The following is a 14083-nucleotide window of genomic DNA, read 5'->3' on the forward strand; positions in this document are numbered from 1 at the left end:
CCCTACCTGGATGTTTTGGTTGAGTAATGTGAAAACTTCTAAACATCAGTGGGGTGGTTTATCAAGAGAACAGAGCAGCCTGAGTTCACTGATCAAATCCTCATCCCTGTGTCCTGGGAACTGAATTACATGGTTGTTTCACCACTGTGATGGAAGCAGACCTCTAAAGCAGGGCAGACAGGTACAGCTCATCTTCTTGTGGTCATTCTATTGCCTCAGTTTCCTCTACAGCATCTCACATCCCTTCACCTCCCTCCTTCCTCATTCAGCAGACGAACAATGTTGGTGGTCACGTTATCTCACCAGAGTAAAAAAAAAGTCATCTCTGGTGCAAATCACTCTAGCATAATTCCAATGGCCAAAGGAGGACTGAGAAAGAAACTCTACACATTCTCCCACTTTTCATCCATGGCTTTTCAATCATGTGCACTTCATCTGGAGGAAATTCAGTAACTTCTACCATCATTATTCCCTTACTACAGATTTTGCAATATGCTTGGTTTCCTCACAGCTGAGCAAAGTTTTGCAGTGAAACATCCTCCCATGCTGTTGCCTTAGTACCCTGAAAAAGAAGCCTATAACCTCCCTGTGTGAGCAGGTGGGTCCCATTTCAGTAAAATTTAGGAAGCACATATAAAGATATTGAAATCTGAATCTCTGAAGCTTTGACCATTGTCATCAGTGAAGGACCGTATTTACAGCAACAGCCAGGATCTCAGTCAGTATTCAGCAAATGTTTCTGAGAAGAAAACATCCCACAGGACATGTTTCATCTTCTTTATAATTTGCAAGGTGCCCAGGTACTTAAGTGATCAGAATAAATAAACACAAAAAGAATGAAAAAGCCAGAGTCATAGACAGATAAGTGATAGAGACTCTTTCTCACTGTGTCAAATCTCTCAGAAGGTCTGGGTTAATTTTCCAACTTTGCCACAAGGTGCTGTCTGATCTTGAGAAAGTCTCTTGAAGGCCATTTCCATTCTGAAAACTGTCTACTTGAAAATGATAACGCCTTACTCAGCAGATTTAATTTCTTGAGTAGTCATAGTCATAGTGCCTTCATTTCATGAAAAATAATAATTTTTTAAAAGGGCTATTATATTTCTTTTTTTATTTCAAAGAGCTGAGCTCAGCTGTAGGCCGCCTTCTGCTTGCTCAACAGAAAAAAAAATAGTTGTATCCCTGCAACCTCAACATCACAGGCTGTTCAAACAAGGTCCCTGAGGTCTTATTGGCTTGCACAATGTCCAGCGCAAAATATGCTTCTGTTTCCAAGAACAGATGAGTATAAACTCACTGTGATGAAAGACTGCAGCACTTCTAAACATCAGGGTAGTTTTTTACCAGAAAAAGCTTCAAGTAAGAACATTTGGGCATTAAACATATTAACTACTTTTAAGATTAAGTTTAATAAGTTCATAAAAGAGATTACATAATGTGATTGCCTGCACACAAGAGACCCCTTTCAGGCCTGCACTCCTTAACTGCAGAATTTATCTTAAGGCTAAGAGATCAATCGATGGTAAGGACCCTTCAGAGATTTGACTGTGTATGGGAGGTAGAGTTTAAATGAAAGTGTTTTAGCTGTACATCCCTTCCTGTCCTACAACACATTCTCTAACGTAGCACTTAGGAGGAGTATGACAAATTGGTAGTATAATGACAGGGCTGGGATATCCTGGGTGAAAGAATAGCCTTGATAATGCTGCTGGCAGGACTAATTTGAGTGCCAAAATGCTCACACATTTCAGAGGTCTCCAATGCAGTGTGATGCAAAAGAACACCTTCAGAGGAGGTACAACATGAAGCACTGAACCAAATCAAGCTGTTTTCTGAGAAGCAAGTACTGGAGATGGTGCACAAAACCACCAATGATGGTGTTGCAGGATTACCCCCACATTCATTAAGGGGTGCAAAATCCTCTAATTGACACATGATGGTTTCCATATACTTCTGCCACTTAGGAACCAGTGCTGAAGAGGGACCTCAAGAGCTAATCTAAACCAATGGGGCTTATCGACTTGTACTCAGCACCATGTAAGTATTAAGTATAGCTGCACTATTTTGAGACCACTTGCTCTGAGAGCAACGTAGACACATACAATTGGCACTGCGCCTGCATTAATAAATGATGACTTGGGTGGTTCAGGGCTGGATCTCTCATCATCTACTGCATGGTTTATGGGCAAAATCCACCCATAGATAATTGTGAATTGACTGTACTGTTAAATAAGTTCTGTTCCTACATGTATTGTGTCAAAACAGTGGCTACACACATATACAGAAACTGTAATCTCCACATGGAGGTGAGATAGAATTGCAGTGGCTGCAGAAATCCTCACTGTCTGAGGTAGAAGAATTGCTAACAGCTGCCATTCATCCATCCACAGTCATCTGTTGCTAAGCTTTACAAAGAGGATACCAATGCCCTCAGCAGCAGCTCCACTGTATAATTCACAAGCACACTTCTTCCCCTTTCTCCAGGCTGGACCTTTGAACAACATAAATCGTGAAAGATCATTTCAAAGTTCCTTCTCAAAACACAGCAGCTCATCACCCACCAATATGTTTGTGGATTGTTCAAATAAACAATGAATGCCCACAGGATACACCAAGTACCAGGTGTAAAGAGTTATTACAACTCCTGCACCAAATGGAAAGCCTAGGCTGGATACTGAATGGTTACCATTGTCCCTTTATTCAGAGGACTGGGCATAGGTAAAATACAGAGGCTGATAACCTTGTTTTGCTGAAGTTTTCTACGGAAAAATATTATAAGGCATATTCTCCAAAGCACTCATCTTACTATACCTCACTCAAGTGGCATAAGAAAAGTAGGGACGGCATATCCAGGGGGTTAGACGTGTAGCCTTTGGAGGTCTGCAAATGGCATGGAATTGTTATGGCATAATTGCACCAAGAACAGATGTTTCTCCCTGTGGGACCATTGACAATTGACTCTTATTTGCTAAAGGATGGCTACAGGTCAGACTTCTGGAATCCCACACAGCATTATACTTTCTTTATATTAAACAGAAATGTGCTTCAGCAGTTTCTTACTTCTTTGAACCCTGTCTCGTGCCATCACATAAATAACAGGCTTGCTGTTTTCCTATCCATGCATAACTTTTATATATATTGTTTTGAATAGGTCTATGGAATTTCTTTGTGAATAAGCTAATATCCATGGACTTCCTTCATACACAGGTATATGACCAATTAAGGCAGGACAGGAAACATAGAATGATAACTTTATCTCAAAGAATTATAAGAACTTTTTTTTTTTTTAAATTGTGGGGTATTTTCAACCTGATGCAATTTTATTCATTGCTATCTGTAGAACTCAAGAAGAGAATGTCATTTGCACAGCAAAGAAACAGCTTACTGTGGGCAGAATACATTTTATATTATATTAGCCATCTAAGAGGCAAGTATCTAATCTAAGGCAGTTTCCTATGCTCTGCACTCAATTGAGAGAGAAAGCAATGATCAGTATGGGCAGGATCAGCTACTCTCTGAAGACAATTCTTTCTGCTGACTACGGAGGGAGTTTGAATTACTAGTGTACTTAGAATATTTGGCTTTTTTGTAGTTGAGGCTATAAGAGGCAAAACTTCCGCCAAATATTTAGCTCCTGCATTATGCAGGAGTTACGTTTAGTGTGCTATTTTGCTTGTATTCACCTCTCATCTCAGATAATGTTTCTCCCAAGGTTAAAATATACTAGATCATAAAGGAATAAAGAGCATTACCTTTGTGGTTATCTGAATAATACACATAGGCTGGGTGCCTTTTTCCTTCATTTGGACGTAAATTATGGGTCATTAATGCGTTCAAAAGGGGGAACCAGTCCTGAATTTCAACAGGATGTTCATCAATACCTGGCACTGCAATGGCTGAGAAATGCCTATTGTTCACTATAAGCCCTGCTTAACAGATGAGGGATAAGAGCTATAAAGTAAGCAGGCACTCTTGGATTTTTGTATCCTCAGAAGTGTGATTGAAAAGCAGTGGCTGGTTCACTGCACTATTGTTTGAAGATTAAGGCAAACAGAACAAAGAAGCAGCAAGGTCACCCAGCCCATCAGAGAAGACACACTTTCCACAGTGTGTTTCTGAGTGTTTTGTCCGATCTCTTTTTAAAAGCCTCATGCTGTGAGGGCTGTGTCAATTCTTTTAGGAGTTCGTACTAGTCTAATAATGGATATTCTTCTCAGGAAAAGTTCGCTGGTATTTGCCCTGTTGTTCTCTGCACGATATTATAAAGTGGCCAGATTCACCTCTCAGGTAATTCCAGTAATCTTTCCTTCAAATTTGGGCTGTACATACGCTTGCACAGAATCTTCACTTATTATAGATAGTTATAGATAGTATTTCAAACCTTTGCTGTTTAGAAGACTGTAAGGGCAAAGAACTCAGTGTAAAGCTCAAGCTCATCTGAATACAATGGATAGATGGATTTCTGTTCTGGGTAAGTATCAAAGGTTTCTTTCCATCCATAAAGCTACACACAGACTTTGGTTGGAGGAGCAAAATGCAGTTTCTCAGATGCCTCCAGCTATGGACACCTCCAACAATTTATCTAACCATGCTGGTTCCCTGCATTCAGGATGGTTTTTTTTTCTTAACTTGGCCTCAGACTTTCTTGAAGTCCTTTCTCTTTGACAGTACTGTTTTAATGTAACAAATATCCAGCACTGAGTATTTTATCACAGATACGGTTAGCACCTAGAGGCTCTAATACCATTGTGCAATGTGTTATAGATGAGAGACATGGTCCCTACCTCATAATTAGATGATTCATTGGTACAAGAGAGCCTAAAGCATTGTACCATGCTAATTTTCATTAATCCATTGATGACTCATTCAATCTGGCTGCTATTTCTTATCAGATATAAATTATGTCAATATAGTCAAATGAAAACCAACCAAGATTTGATTCAATTTTCAACATGAATTTAAAGGAAATGGGGAGTCATGGTGCTTGCTATTTCAAAACAAACAAGATGCTTCACGTGTGGTGAAAGTTTTTGTTAAAATCAATATTTTGTTAAACAATATTTCAGGTGGTGAACAAAAAGCTGCTTTTCATTAATAAAATCAAGTTAGCTTTAAGTGGAAACAAGGGAAAGCAAGCTTGAGGAAGACACACTGAGAGGTCTTCTAAATTTCAAAATACAAAGAAAAAGAAATAGAAATGTAAGTGGAGAAATCAAAACATAATATTTTTAATTAAAAGTTTTTGCTGGTGTGAATGTATTTAATACAGTTCTTACCACCACAAAAGGTCTAAGTTACAAAAAAGTTGCCACCATTAGGGAAAACAATAACAGGAGGAAGTACATGGTAGGTTTAGAAATTCACACACCCACATATTCTTCCTCTGACCTCCCACCCTAATTGTGCATGTCGTTTTTCTCATAGAACTAAATTTATTTTGTTTTCTTGATCTGTATCTGGTCATGATCTTGGCTGGGGTAAATTTCATGTTTTGATTTCAAGCCGTCTATGTTGAGAGCAGATGTATCCCACTCAGAATATCACTAGGATGAAGCTGATCAGTGCTTAACTCATCCTAAATTCACTGACTTCTGCTGTGTGAACTTTTTTATCCCATAGACCACCATTTCTTGCTTTCAGTTACCACCACAGGAACTTCTTCTGCACTTCTTTATTCTCATATGTCTGAACAGTTTTCATGCAGCCAAAGAGCCAATGTCTTCCTTGTATACTGCTTTTATTGACAATTAAGCCTGGTGCCACTCTTCCTGTGATATGGGGGAGATAAGTCTCTTGATGCCAATCAGCTGCTCTACATAGGAGATACAACATTCCTCTGACAAATATTTGACTAACCTTTCTCCCAGCCATATATATCTCAGTGAACCACTATAAAATCTTGTGGCCTACCAGAATGATGTGACATTCAGGAAAAGTACTTACAGGAAATTTTAGGGTGGGGGGAAATTGAAAAAAAACCTGAATTACAAGCTAAAGTTTCAGCTGGTATGAATTAACAAATCTTCACTTAAATCAAGAGCTTTGTCATTTTACTTTGGTTAAGAATTAGGTCAGAGAAGTTTATATTCCCAGAATCTCTGCTAGTACAAATTTAGGTATTGAGAATTATCTCAGTCGGGCAATAATCTGGCACCAAGTTTAGCCACTTAATGGGCTCAGTATAGAAAAAATTACATGTAAAAGGCCATATGAAGTAAGTGCATATCGATATTTTCAGTGGATTTAGTGCAACTCTCTCATCTTTGGGGAAGACCTGAGTTTTAAATAGACTGGATCTTTACTGACTTCATATGAATGTATTATTCTCAGCTTGATTGGCAATCTTTTGTAAAGGGATCACTCTTGGAGGATGAAAGCAAAGGAAAAATTTCTTCAGAAACAAAAATAGGTGGGCAGGAAGCCTTTTGGTGGAAAGTCTGAAAAGAAAAATTAAATGGGCGTTGCTTCAATGGAGACCACTGAACAGCCTATGGTGACCAATGTCTAGAGTGACATACCAAGTTCTAATTAGTATGAAACCAATTAAAACTCTGTCACGGATGAAGACCTTTGACATGTTCCCAGACTGTTAATGCTGGGATAGGAAGCAAGACAAAATTTAGGCAACTAGGCACGCAGGTCTGCAACATGTGTGCGGAGCTTGCCACCAGGGACTGGCCAGAAAGTACCAGTTATGGTCATGTCTCAGAAGCCAGCTGCCCTCATTGCACTTTGGCTGTGACATGTTCCAATGTCTGGCATACAGCGACAATGCAGATCCCAAATGAGTGGCACCATCCAAAATTGCAGAGAGGGAACTGACTGATGGGGAGATGACAAAGGCCTGTGCACAAAGGGGAACTGTTGGGCTGCAGAAAGTATTTTTGGAGTTCCTCAAGAATCTGTCTCGAGACTGATGTGACAATAATATCATTAATAGCATTACCAAAAAAAAAAAAAATATAAGGCTGCTGTGAATGGAATTTGTGGATGAGAAGTTGAAAATATCTGACATTATCAACGTGGAGAAGGATGAGGAAATCATAGAGGAAGCATCAGATAATTTTTACACTGAGGGTGGTGAAACACTGGAACATGTTGCCCAGAAAGATGGTAGATGCCCCACCCCTGGAAACATTGAAGGTCATGTTGGATGGGGGTCTTAGCAACCTGATCTAGTTGAAGATGTCCCTGCTCGATGCAAGGAGTGTTGGACTAGATGACCTTCATGGTACCTTCCAACCCAGACCATTCTAAAAGATTCTATGATTCTATGATAATGTCAGTGACAGAAGGGAGAGAGTCCCTTCTGTCAGGGAAAGAGAATTACTTTCAGCATAGAAAACAAGTCTGGCACTTCCCTTACAAGTCAATGAGAAAAGGATACATAGATCGATGGTGTGAGTATTTTTATGCAAAGTTTCTTGCTTGCTAGACTGAAGGAACAGATGATCTGATCAGATAAGTTTGCCTCAGCACCAGCACCTAAAAAGAAAAAGCAGAAAGCATAAATCAGTATCAGGTAGAAATTGCAATGCAACTAGATACAGGCTGGGGCTCATACCTCTTGTGCTGACTTTTTTGGTCTTAATCACTTTGTGCAATGCTTTCTTCTTTTTTCAGTATGACCTCAGTGAAAAGCAGACAATAGGTACAGAGCAGGATTTGGCTGCTGGGCTCTTAGCAGGGACCTGGTGGACACTGCAAGCGGCAGCCTCTGTTTCTCAGATAGTCTGGGACAGGCTAGTGGGTACAGGAGAAGGGAAAGTCACCTGGGACAGATAGATGAATCTATCTAACCTGCACTGTCTGACGACGGCCAGTGAGTTAGAAAGGAGAAAACCATTCTCCAGAGGTGGGGATGCAAATTAAGATTTCTGCCTGTGAGGGTGGCTCTGAAAGCAAGTGCTAGGTTTGCTAAAAGGCTGAATCCCAGAAACACCACCCAGGTGTCCATTGTTAATCCTTGCTGTCTGAGTTGTCATACCCACTGGCAGTCTCACAGGGATCAAAATTCAAAAGTTTGGCCAAGAAGCAGGAAAATCCCATGGCACCCACTCAACCAACTGAATTTGTAAGCCCAATACACACATGCTGCAGGGATGGGCATCTTGAAAAGGGTTGCTGATACCACCCAACACATTCATTTGGGATGCAAATGACACACAGTCAGATGAATGCACTATATGTGAAAAAAACACAGCTCTGCCAGGTGTACAGGAGCCTCCATCCTGGAACAGAGACACAAAGCCACACCTGCAGTCTCCCACTGGGCAGAGTAAATGGCAGTTTTGGATTGTAGCCCTTGGACATTAGTACAAGATAACAGATCCAACCCTGAAGTGTTTCCCCTTAAGGTTATAAAACACAAAGGTTGGGGTTTTTTTTTATTCTATAGATTGGGTTTGGCACCAGCATTGGTGCCCTTTTAAAGCAAATAATTTAAAGTGTGATTTTTTGGGTAATTCACACTAGACTTTTCAGAGAACTTGTGCCAACAGGTCTTAAGTAAAAAATTGTAGGCACCAAGATCTATAGGCTGAATTTTGCAGAAGCAAAGGGAAAAAATAACATCAAGACTCTCATTTAAACTCCAGGGAAATTAATCCAATGTCCATAGATTTCCTACTCTCCACCGCCTCTTGTGAAGATGACAAATACGTCTGAGCAGTTAAATCTCACTACTCAAATAAGTGAAATTACCCCTTACAAGCCTAAAGCTTCCACTTAAGAGAGAGTGAAAGTGGAAAAAAAAAAAAAGAACGTTTATAACTAATGCTGGACAGAAATGCTAAGACTTATTAGGCTCTGGATTTTCAGTCAATCCATTAAATCAACAGAGGCACACTTACAAGTTCCTATTTGACCCCCATCTTAAGACATTCAAACATAAAAGTTTGGTTCAGACCATTCCCAGTAAAGACGTTATCAAAACTAAAAATGTTTTATGCTACTGGTAAATTTATTACTCAGAGAGTCTACTTGTCTGGTTTCTTGTCAGCCTACAGAGGTTTTCTGGTGGGTTTTTTTGACAACATAGTAACATTTTCTTTCTTCAATGCTTCATTAGTTCATCTTACTCATGCAATTTTCCCCATTTTTATTTCATGTAAATCACATTACTCATCAGCTCTGTAATGCCATCAGTGTACAAAGACCCTTCTATATATAAAAAAAAAAACTCACACAGTAAAAACCCCAAACCTGGTACTTATAAAGGTAGTATCATTTGTTGGAGAACTATTCACAAGAAGTATATGAAGTTAAATGCTCTTACGAGGACAGAAGGATTCTTGAAGAATTTTAACAGATTCACTAGTATGTGCCAGAGGTGAGATGGTCAGGAAACAATTTCTAAACCAGGGAATCTTTGCCTTACTATACCTACCTTCCTTCCTTCCTTCCTTCCTTCATGTGTGGCTAATGGTATTCATGCTTCAGTGTCTTAGTTCACCTGCTAAGTATTCCCCTCTTGAAAGAATGTGCCATGAGCAGAATATTTTGTTTATTCACCGGAATAAGTTGGGGTGCCCTACCAGAAGTCCCTATTATAGCCAGGGTATCTCCCCTCTCCTACCCACCACAGATGAACTCCTTCTTGCACATGTAGGGTGCAAGACAGGGAGGTGGAAAGCAGAAGGAGAGTGTTGTGAGGATCAGTGCATTAAACACCCTTGTAAATCACAGTTACAGCTCGGCTAGAAAAAAAATACTTTTTTCAGATATTAATCCTGTTGTACATTATACGGCTGATATTCAGATGCATAGACACGCATGCAAATGCACACAATTTATTAGTTTTAAATGTCTCATTTTACCACTGCTTTTTATCCTAACATTAAGGTACAGTCAAATACGAGACATAAACCACTGCAACAGACAACAATAAAGCAGTAAGAAAGAAAATGGCTGAATGCTGTGTAAGCAGACAAGAGAAAGTGGTGTAGATGGTACACAGCAAACCCTTAGGGGTCTTTCCCAAGCAAGATCAATAACAAGTTAGTCTTTTGAGCAGAAGGAATTTCCTCTAGGATAGACAAGCCACATCAGCTGAGATTTGTTCTCCTACCCAGGACTCAGGGTACATAGGAAAAGTTTTCTGAATGTCACTATATAACCAGCAAAACTGGAGACTTGTCGGACTGTCTCATAGATTCTGAAAGGGATGAGAGATTGGTCTTGCAATATGCAGACTAAAGCAGGGAGAAAGCGCTGAAGTGGTATCAGTATGATGAGAAATAAAAAAGAACATCTGTGGGAAATTAAAAAAAAAAAAAAAGTCAGACAAAATGGCTGATCAAAATCTCAGGGAGAAATTAGGTCCCAGTTTCATTAAAAAGAGGCTTTCACCTGCAGCTAATGCCCTTGCTTGCAAAAGCCTTTTGGTTTTAACAGAGAAAGAAAGCTGGACTTCGAAAAGATCACTGCTCATGGCAGGGAGAGCACTAATTAGCCAGTAGGGACCCTGGGGAGCAGTTCTGTGTAGAGTGGTGAAGCTCAACGTTTCATGCTAAGTTTTCTGTCAGTGTGAAGTGAGGTAGGATGCGTAGCCAGAAGCAGCCTTTTCTGACAGTATCACCAGATTCAGCCCTGTTTGAAGTTGGGAAGTATAACAGTTCGTGAGAGTTAAAAAATTATCTTCAGTTTTTCACTACAGAGTTCAGTTTTTCCTCTCATTCTGTATTACATTTCTAACAATTTAGCCAGTAATGAAACCAGCTGTAAATAGCATACTAGCTGAGGTTAGTGAGCCTTCAGCACGGTTCATTCTCCAGCCTCCACTCCCAGGGAGCCAATTCAAGTAAAAAAAAAAAAAATGATAAGGAGGTTTCAACGTCATCTATCCTGGTTCTTGCCTGCGATTTGTCCTTGAAATGCACACACTAGCATAACAGTAATCCAGAGCCAAGCACCTGACACATCTCTAATTAGCATTGTTCTTGCAGTTTTACTTTGGATTTTTCCCATGTGAAATCACTATTTTTGAGTCAGAGCACTCATTACATCTTAAAGCCATTTCTGCTGCATTTGTTCCAGATTATTTATTTCTACCTGATCACAACTAAACACCGTTGTACTGGGTGGTAGTAGCCATTCTTTCAGTCCAGAGGAAATCTTCAGACAAGCAGGAACTCACTGCAAAATTCTGCCCTTCATTTCTTTTATTCATTTTTTTACATGATTGCAGCTGACTGGGGTAGAAATTTGTAGAAACTGAATGCTGAGCAAAGCTATCTCTTTTGTCTAACGTCATCTTCACAAGAAATCTTTCTGAGCTTTTAGCAGATCTGCTTTAAGATTTGATGTTTTCCTTTCAACTCTTCTTACCCAAACAGGTTAAAACCTCTTTCCTCTGTAAGAACCTGATCCTGCATTAATATCAGCTCCTGGGAATTGTAGCCACCCCAGCAGCCCCATTTTTGGCAGGAATGAGACATTACAGAGTTGTTCTTTCCCACAACTTTGAAATGTGATTACCTTACAAGCAAGAGCCACAGTTTGCCTCTGTGAACAAGGGGGTTTGGAGTTCTGGCAGCTCCAGGGTCTGCACACTCTGGGGACCCTGGTGAAAGTGCTACAAGGACAGATAGGTTCAGATAGTCTTGCTAGCTCGGTGTCAGCACCAAGAAGGAAGGAAAGTGGGGACACAGGAATGGATGAAGAAATGGACAATTTGCTCAAGAAAGGCTTGGCTGTAAAAAGGTCAGGAGCTGCCCATACTGATACACTGCTGCCAGGCCTAGATCCATTCCTGGCATAGAAGAAAAAAAATCCATTTATACCCACCTATCCCCAATTAAAGAAGGTTTTTTTCCCCTGGACAACATGTATCTGTCCAAAAGTGGGCAGGATGGGAAGTGTGAGCACTCTTGTTTATCAATGAGTTTCATGTTAGTGTTGAGAGAGACTCATTGGGTCCTGGCTGGTGACTGATGTCCAAAATCTCTTGTAGAGGTCGGACAGTGGGAACTTGCAGAGCAGGCTGCCTTCTTGCATCACATACAGTCATGTCTGGTCTGTAGTCCCGGGAAGGTCTGCAGGGACCCCAGGTTTCTATGTAGTCAATAGAAGAAACTGACGGAAAACAAGTTCATTTCCTCTAGGATTTAACTTCCTACATGAGGATCCTCACTTCTTGGCAAAATAAGAGGAATCATCACGTGGAAATGGACTGAAACCTGCAGAGACACTCTGTAGTGTGAGAAGCAGGACAAGGATCTATTTGCATTTTCCATACATGCTCACTAAGGGGACACAGTATTTTCACAGTGTCTTACAGAATCTCAATTAGAGTTTCACTCGTCTTCCACTCATGATGTCTTTCCAACTCCCACCTTGACATCGCCTCCAGCTGTGTCTGCTGCACTTCCTTTGCCACAGTGTTGCACCAGTTGCACAGATAGCGGCCAGACAGGCAGCCAGAGGGCCAATGGCAGCATCTTTTTCTGAATACAGATTACATGGCTGAAGTCACGGAGTGAAGTTCACACAGCCAGTCCTCCTGCATCAGGAAAAGCAAGTGGTTTCACTAGCCTCCAAAGCTCAGGGGGCTGAATGAGGAATCTGACGTTAGTCCTAAGATAGTGATTATCTAGCTTTGTGCAAGAGTGGCAAATGAAGTTCTTGGACAAAAAGTAGTGCAGGGTTCTTGCACAACGACCTGCGGTTCCTTCTTGTCACAAGATAGCTGTCTGCTTCCTTCTTCCTCTCCATATTCTTCTGGGTTCCATAGCTGTGAACAGGGATAAGTCCCAAGAAAATTCAGACCAAATTTTCAGCTGTGTTTTTGGTACTGCTCTGGAACGATCTTTGTTGAGCTTTCTCCGTGACAGGAGGACATCCGGTATTGCGCCATCGAAAATAATCCTTAACCCCAGGAATGCACTGAGAATGTGCCCTGAACAAGACTATACCCTATCGCTCCAACAACTCCATGAGAGTCACTGAACTGAGACTAACCTGATTTGTTGCAATGAGTCTAATTATCCATTCGGTGCAGGCATCTGGAAAATACATATATGTGAGCTACACTAAACTGTTCAGTCTTCGTGAATACTGCATAAGTCAGGTATCTGAATCCTGGAGTCCCATAGGTGCTCTAAAGAATGATTCAAATTCCCTTTGAACTCACTACAGGAGAAAGTTTTGAAGAGGAAGATTCTGAGATTTACTTCCTTTTTTGTTGGAGGTCTGCAAATTGTGACGATAGAGGGCTGGAAAGCTCCTCTCTCCCTCAATGAACTGGGAAATCAGAGGTGATCTTCCTCTCAGCCTCTCTCACATCCTTGCCCTGCCATCCAATTTTTCAGTGTCGTACCTTTAGCAGAGACAAGCCCTCTGGTTTGCCCTCACTGACAACAGTTTCATGCCTACCCTCCCAAAAGGGTTTCTCTGGCAAAGATCAAGCTCCCTGTAATAACTCAATGAGGCGTACTAGTAAGATTCAGGAGAGAGAACACACTCTTTTCTCTGCTCACCCATGGCCTCTGGAGCAGCCTAGGTAGAAACTGCTCCACTAAGGCAAAGGAAGCATACGCCCCCCCAGCCCACAGAAAAGAAAAGTATTGGATTCTCAATACCAGGCACCAGAGTTACAGGTCATTTTCCCCTGACAGTCTCCTGTGCCCACAGCGTGAATCTATAACCATTCTAAACTGGTGATCTTCGGGCTTCACTAAGACTTTAAGATTAAAAAGTCACTTGTGACACAGAAAATAGAAATAGATATGAACTATTAGATCAGCCTGTACATTGCCTTCCTACAGCAGGGGCCTTCCCTACCATGCATCGTACAGTGAACTTCTTGGGTGACTAGTAAAGAACAAATCAAACGTAACTATCGATTTGTAGAAGGCTCTGGCATGTTCACTGCATGTCACCTTCCTGCTATGTCAAATCCCCCCTCCCATATATTCCTACTTAATATGTGGGTGAGATAGCCCCATCTGATGCCTTCACCTTTAGCATGGGCTTCTCTGACAATTTAAAAGACTGATGAAGTTGTTGTGGACAGAATTAACTTCAGTGTCCACAAAGTCCACAACACTCAACTTTGATATGAATTTTAATTATTCACATAATT

The 14083-nt window shown here is 40.8% G+C and overlaps 1 long non-coding RNA gene across 1 annotated transcript in view; it reads right to left on the reverse strand.

Moving 5' to 3' along the window:
• Nucleotides 1–5358: 5358 nt before the first annotated feature.
• Nucleotides 5359–14083, reverse strand: part of LOC128851264 (uncharacterized) — a 29670-nt gene continuing 20945 nt past the window's right edge. The window contains exons 2-3 of the long non-coding RNA XR_008448552.1: nucleotides 7388–7485; nucleotides 5359–5906 (exon numbers count right to left, since the gene is read on the reverse strand). This is a non-coding gene — a long non-coding RNA (uncharacterized LOC128851264). The remainder of the gene's footprint in view (nucleotides 5907–7387; nucleotides 7486–14083) is intronic.

This window comes from Cuculus canorus, chromosome 2 (assembly GCF_017976375.1).
Source record: "Cuculus canorus isolate bCucCan1 chromosome 2, bCucCan1.pri, whole genome shotgun sequence".
In the NCBI taxonomy this organism is placed as follows: Eukaryota; Metazoa; Chordata; class Aves; order Cuculiformes; family Cuculidae; genus Cuculus; species Cuculus canorus.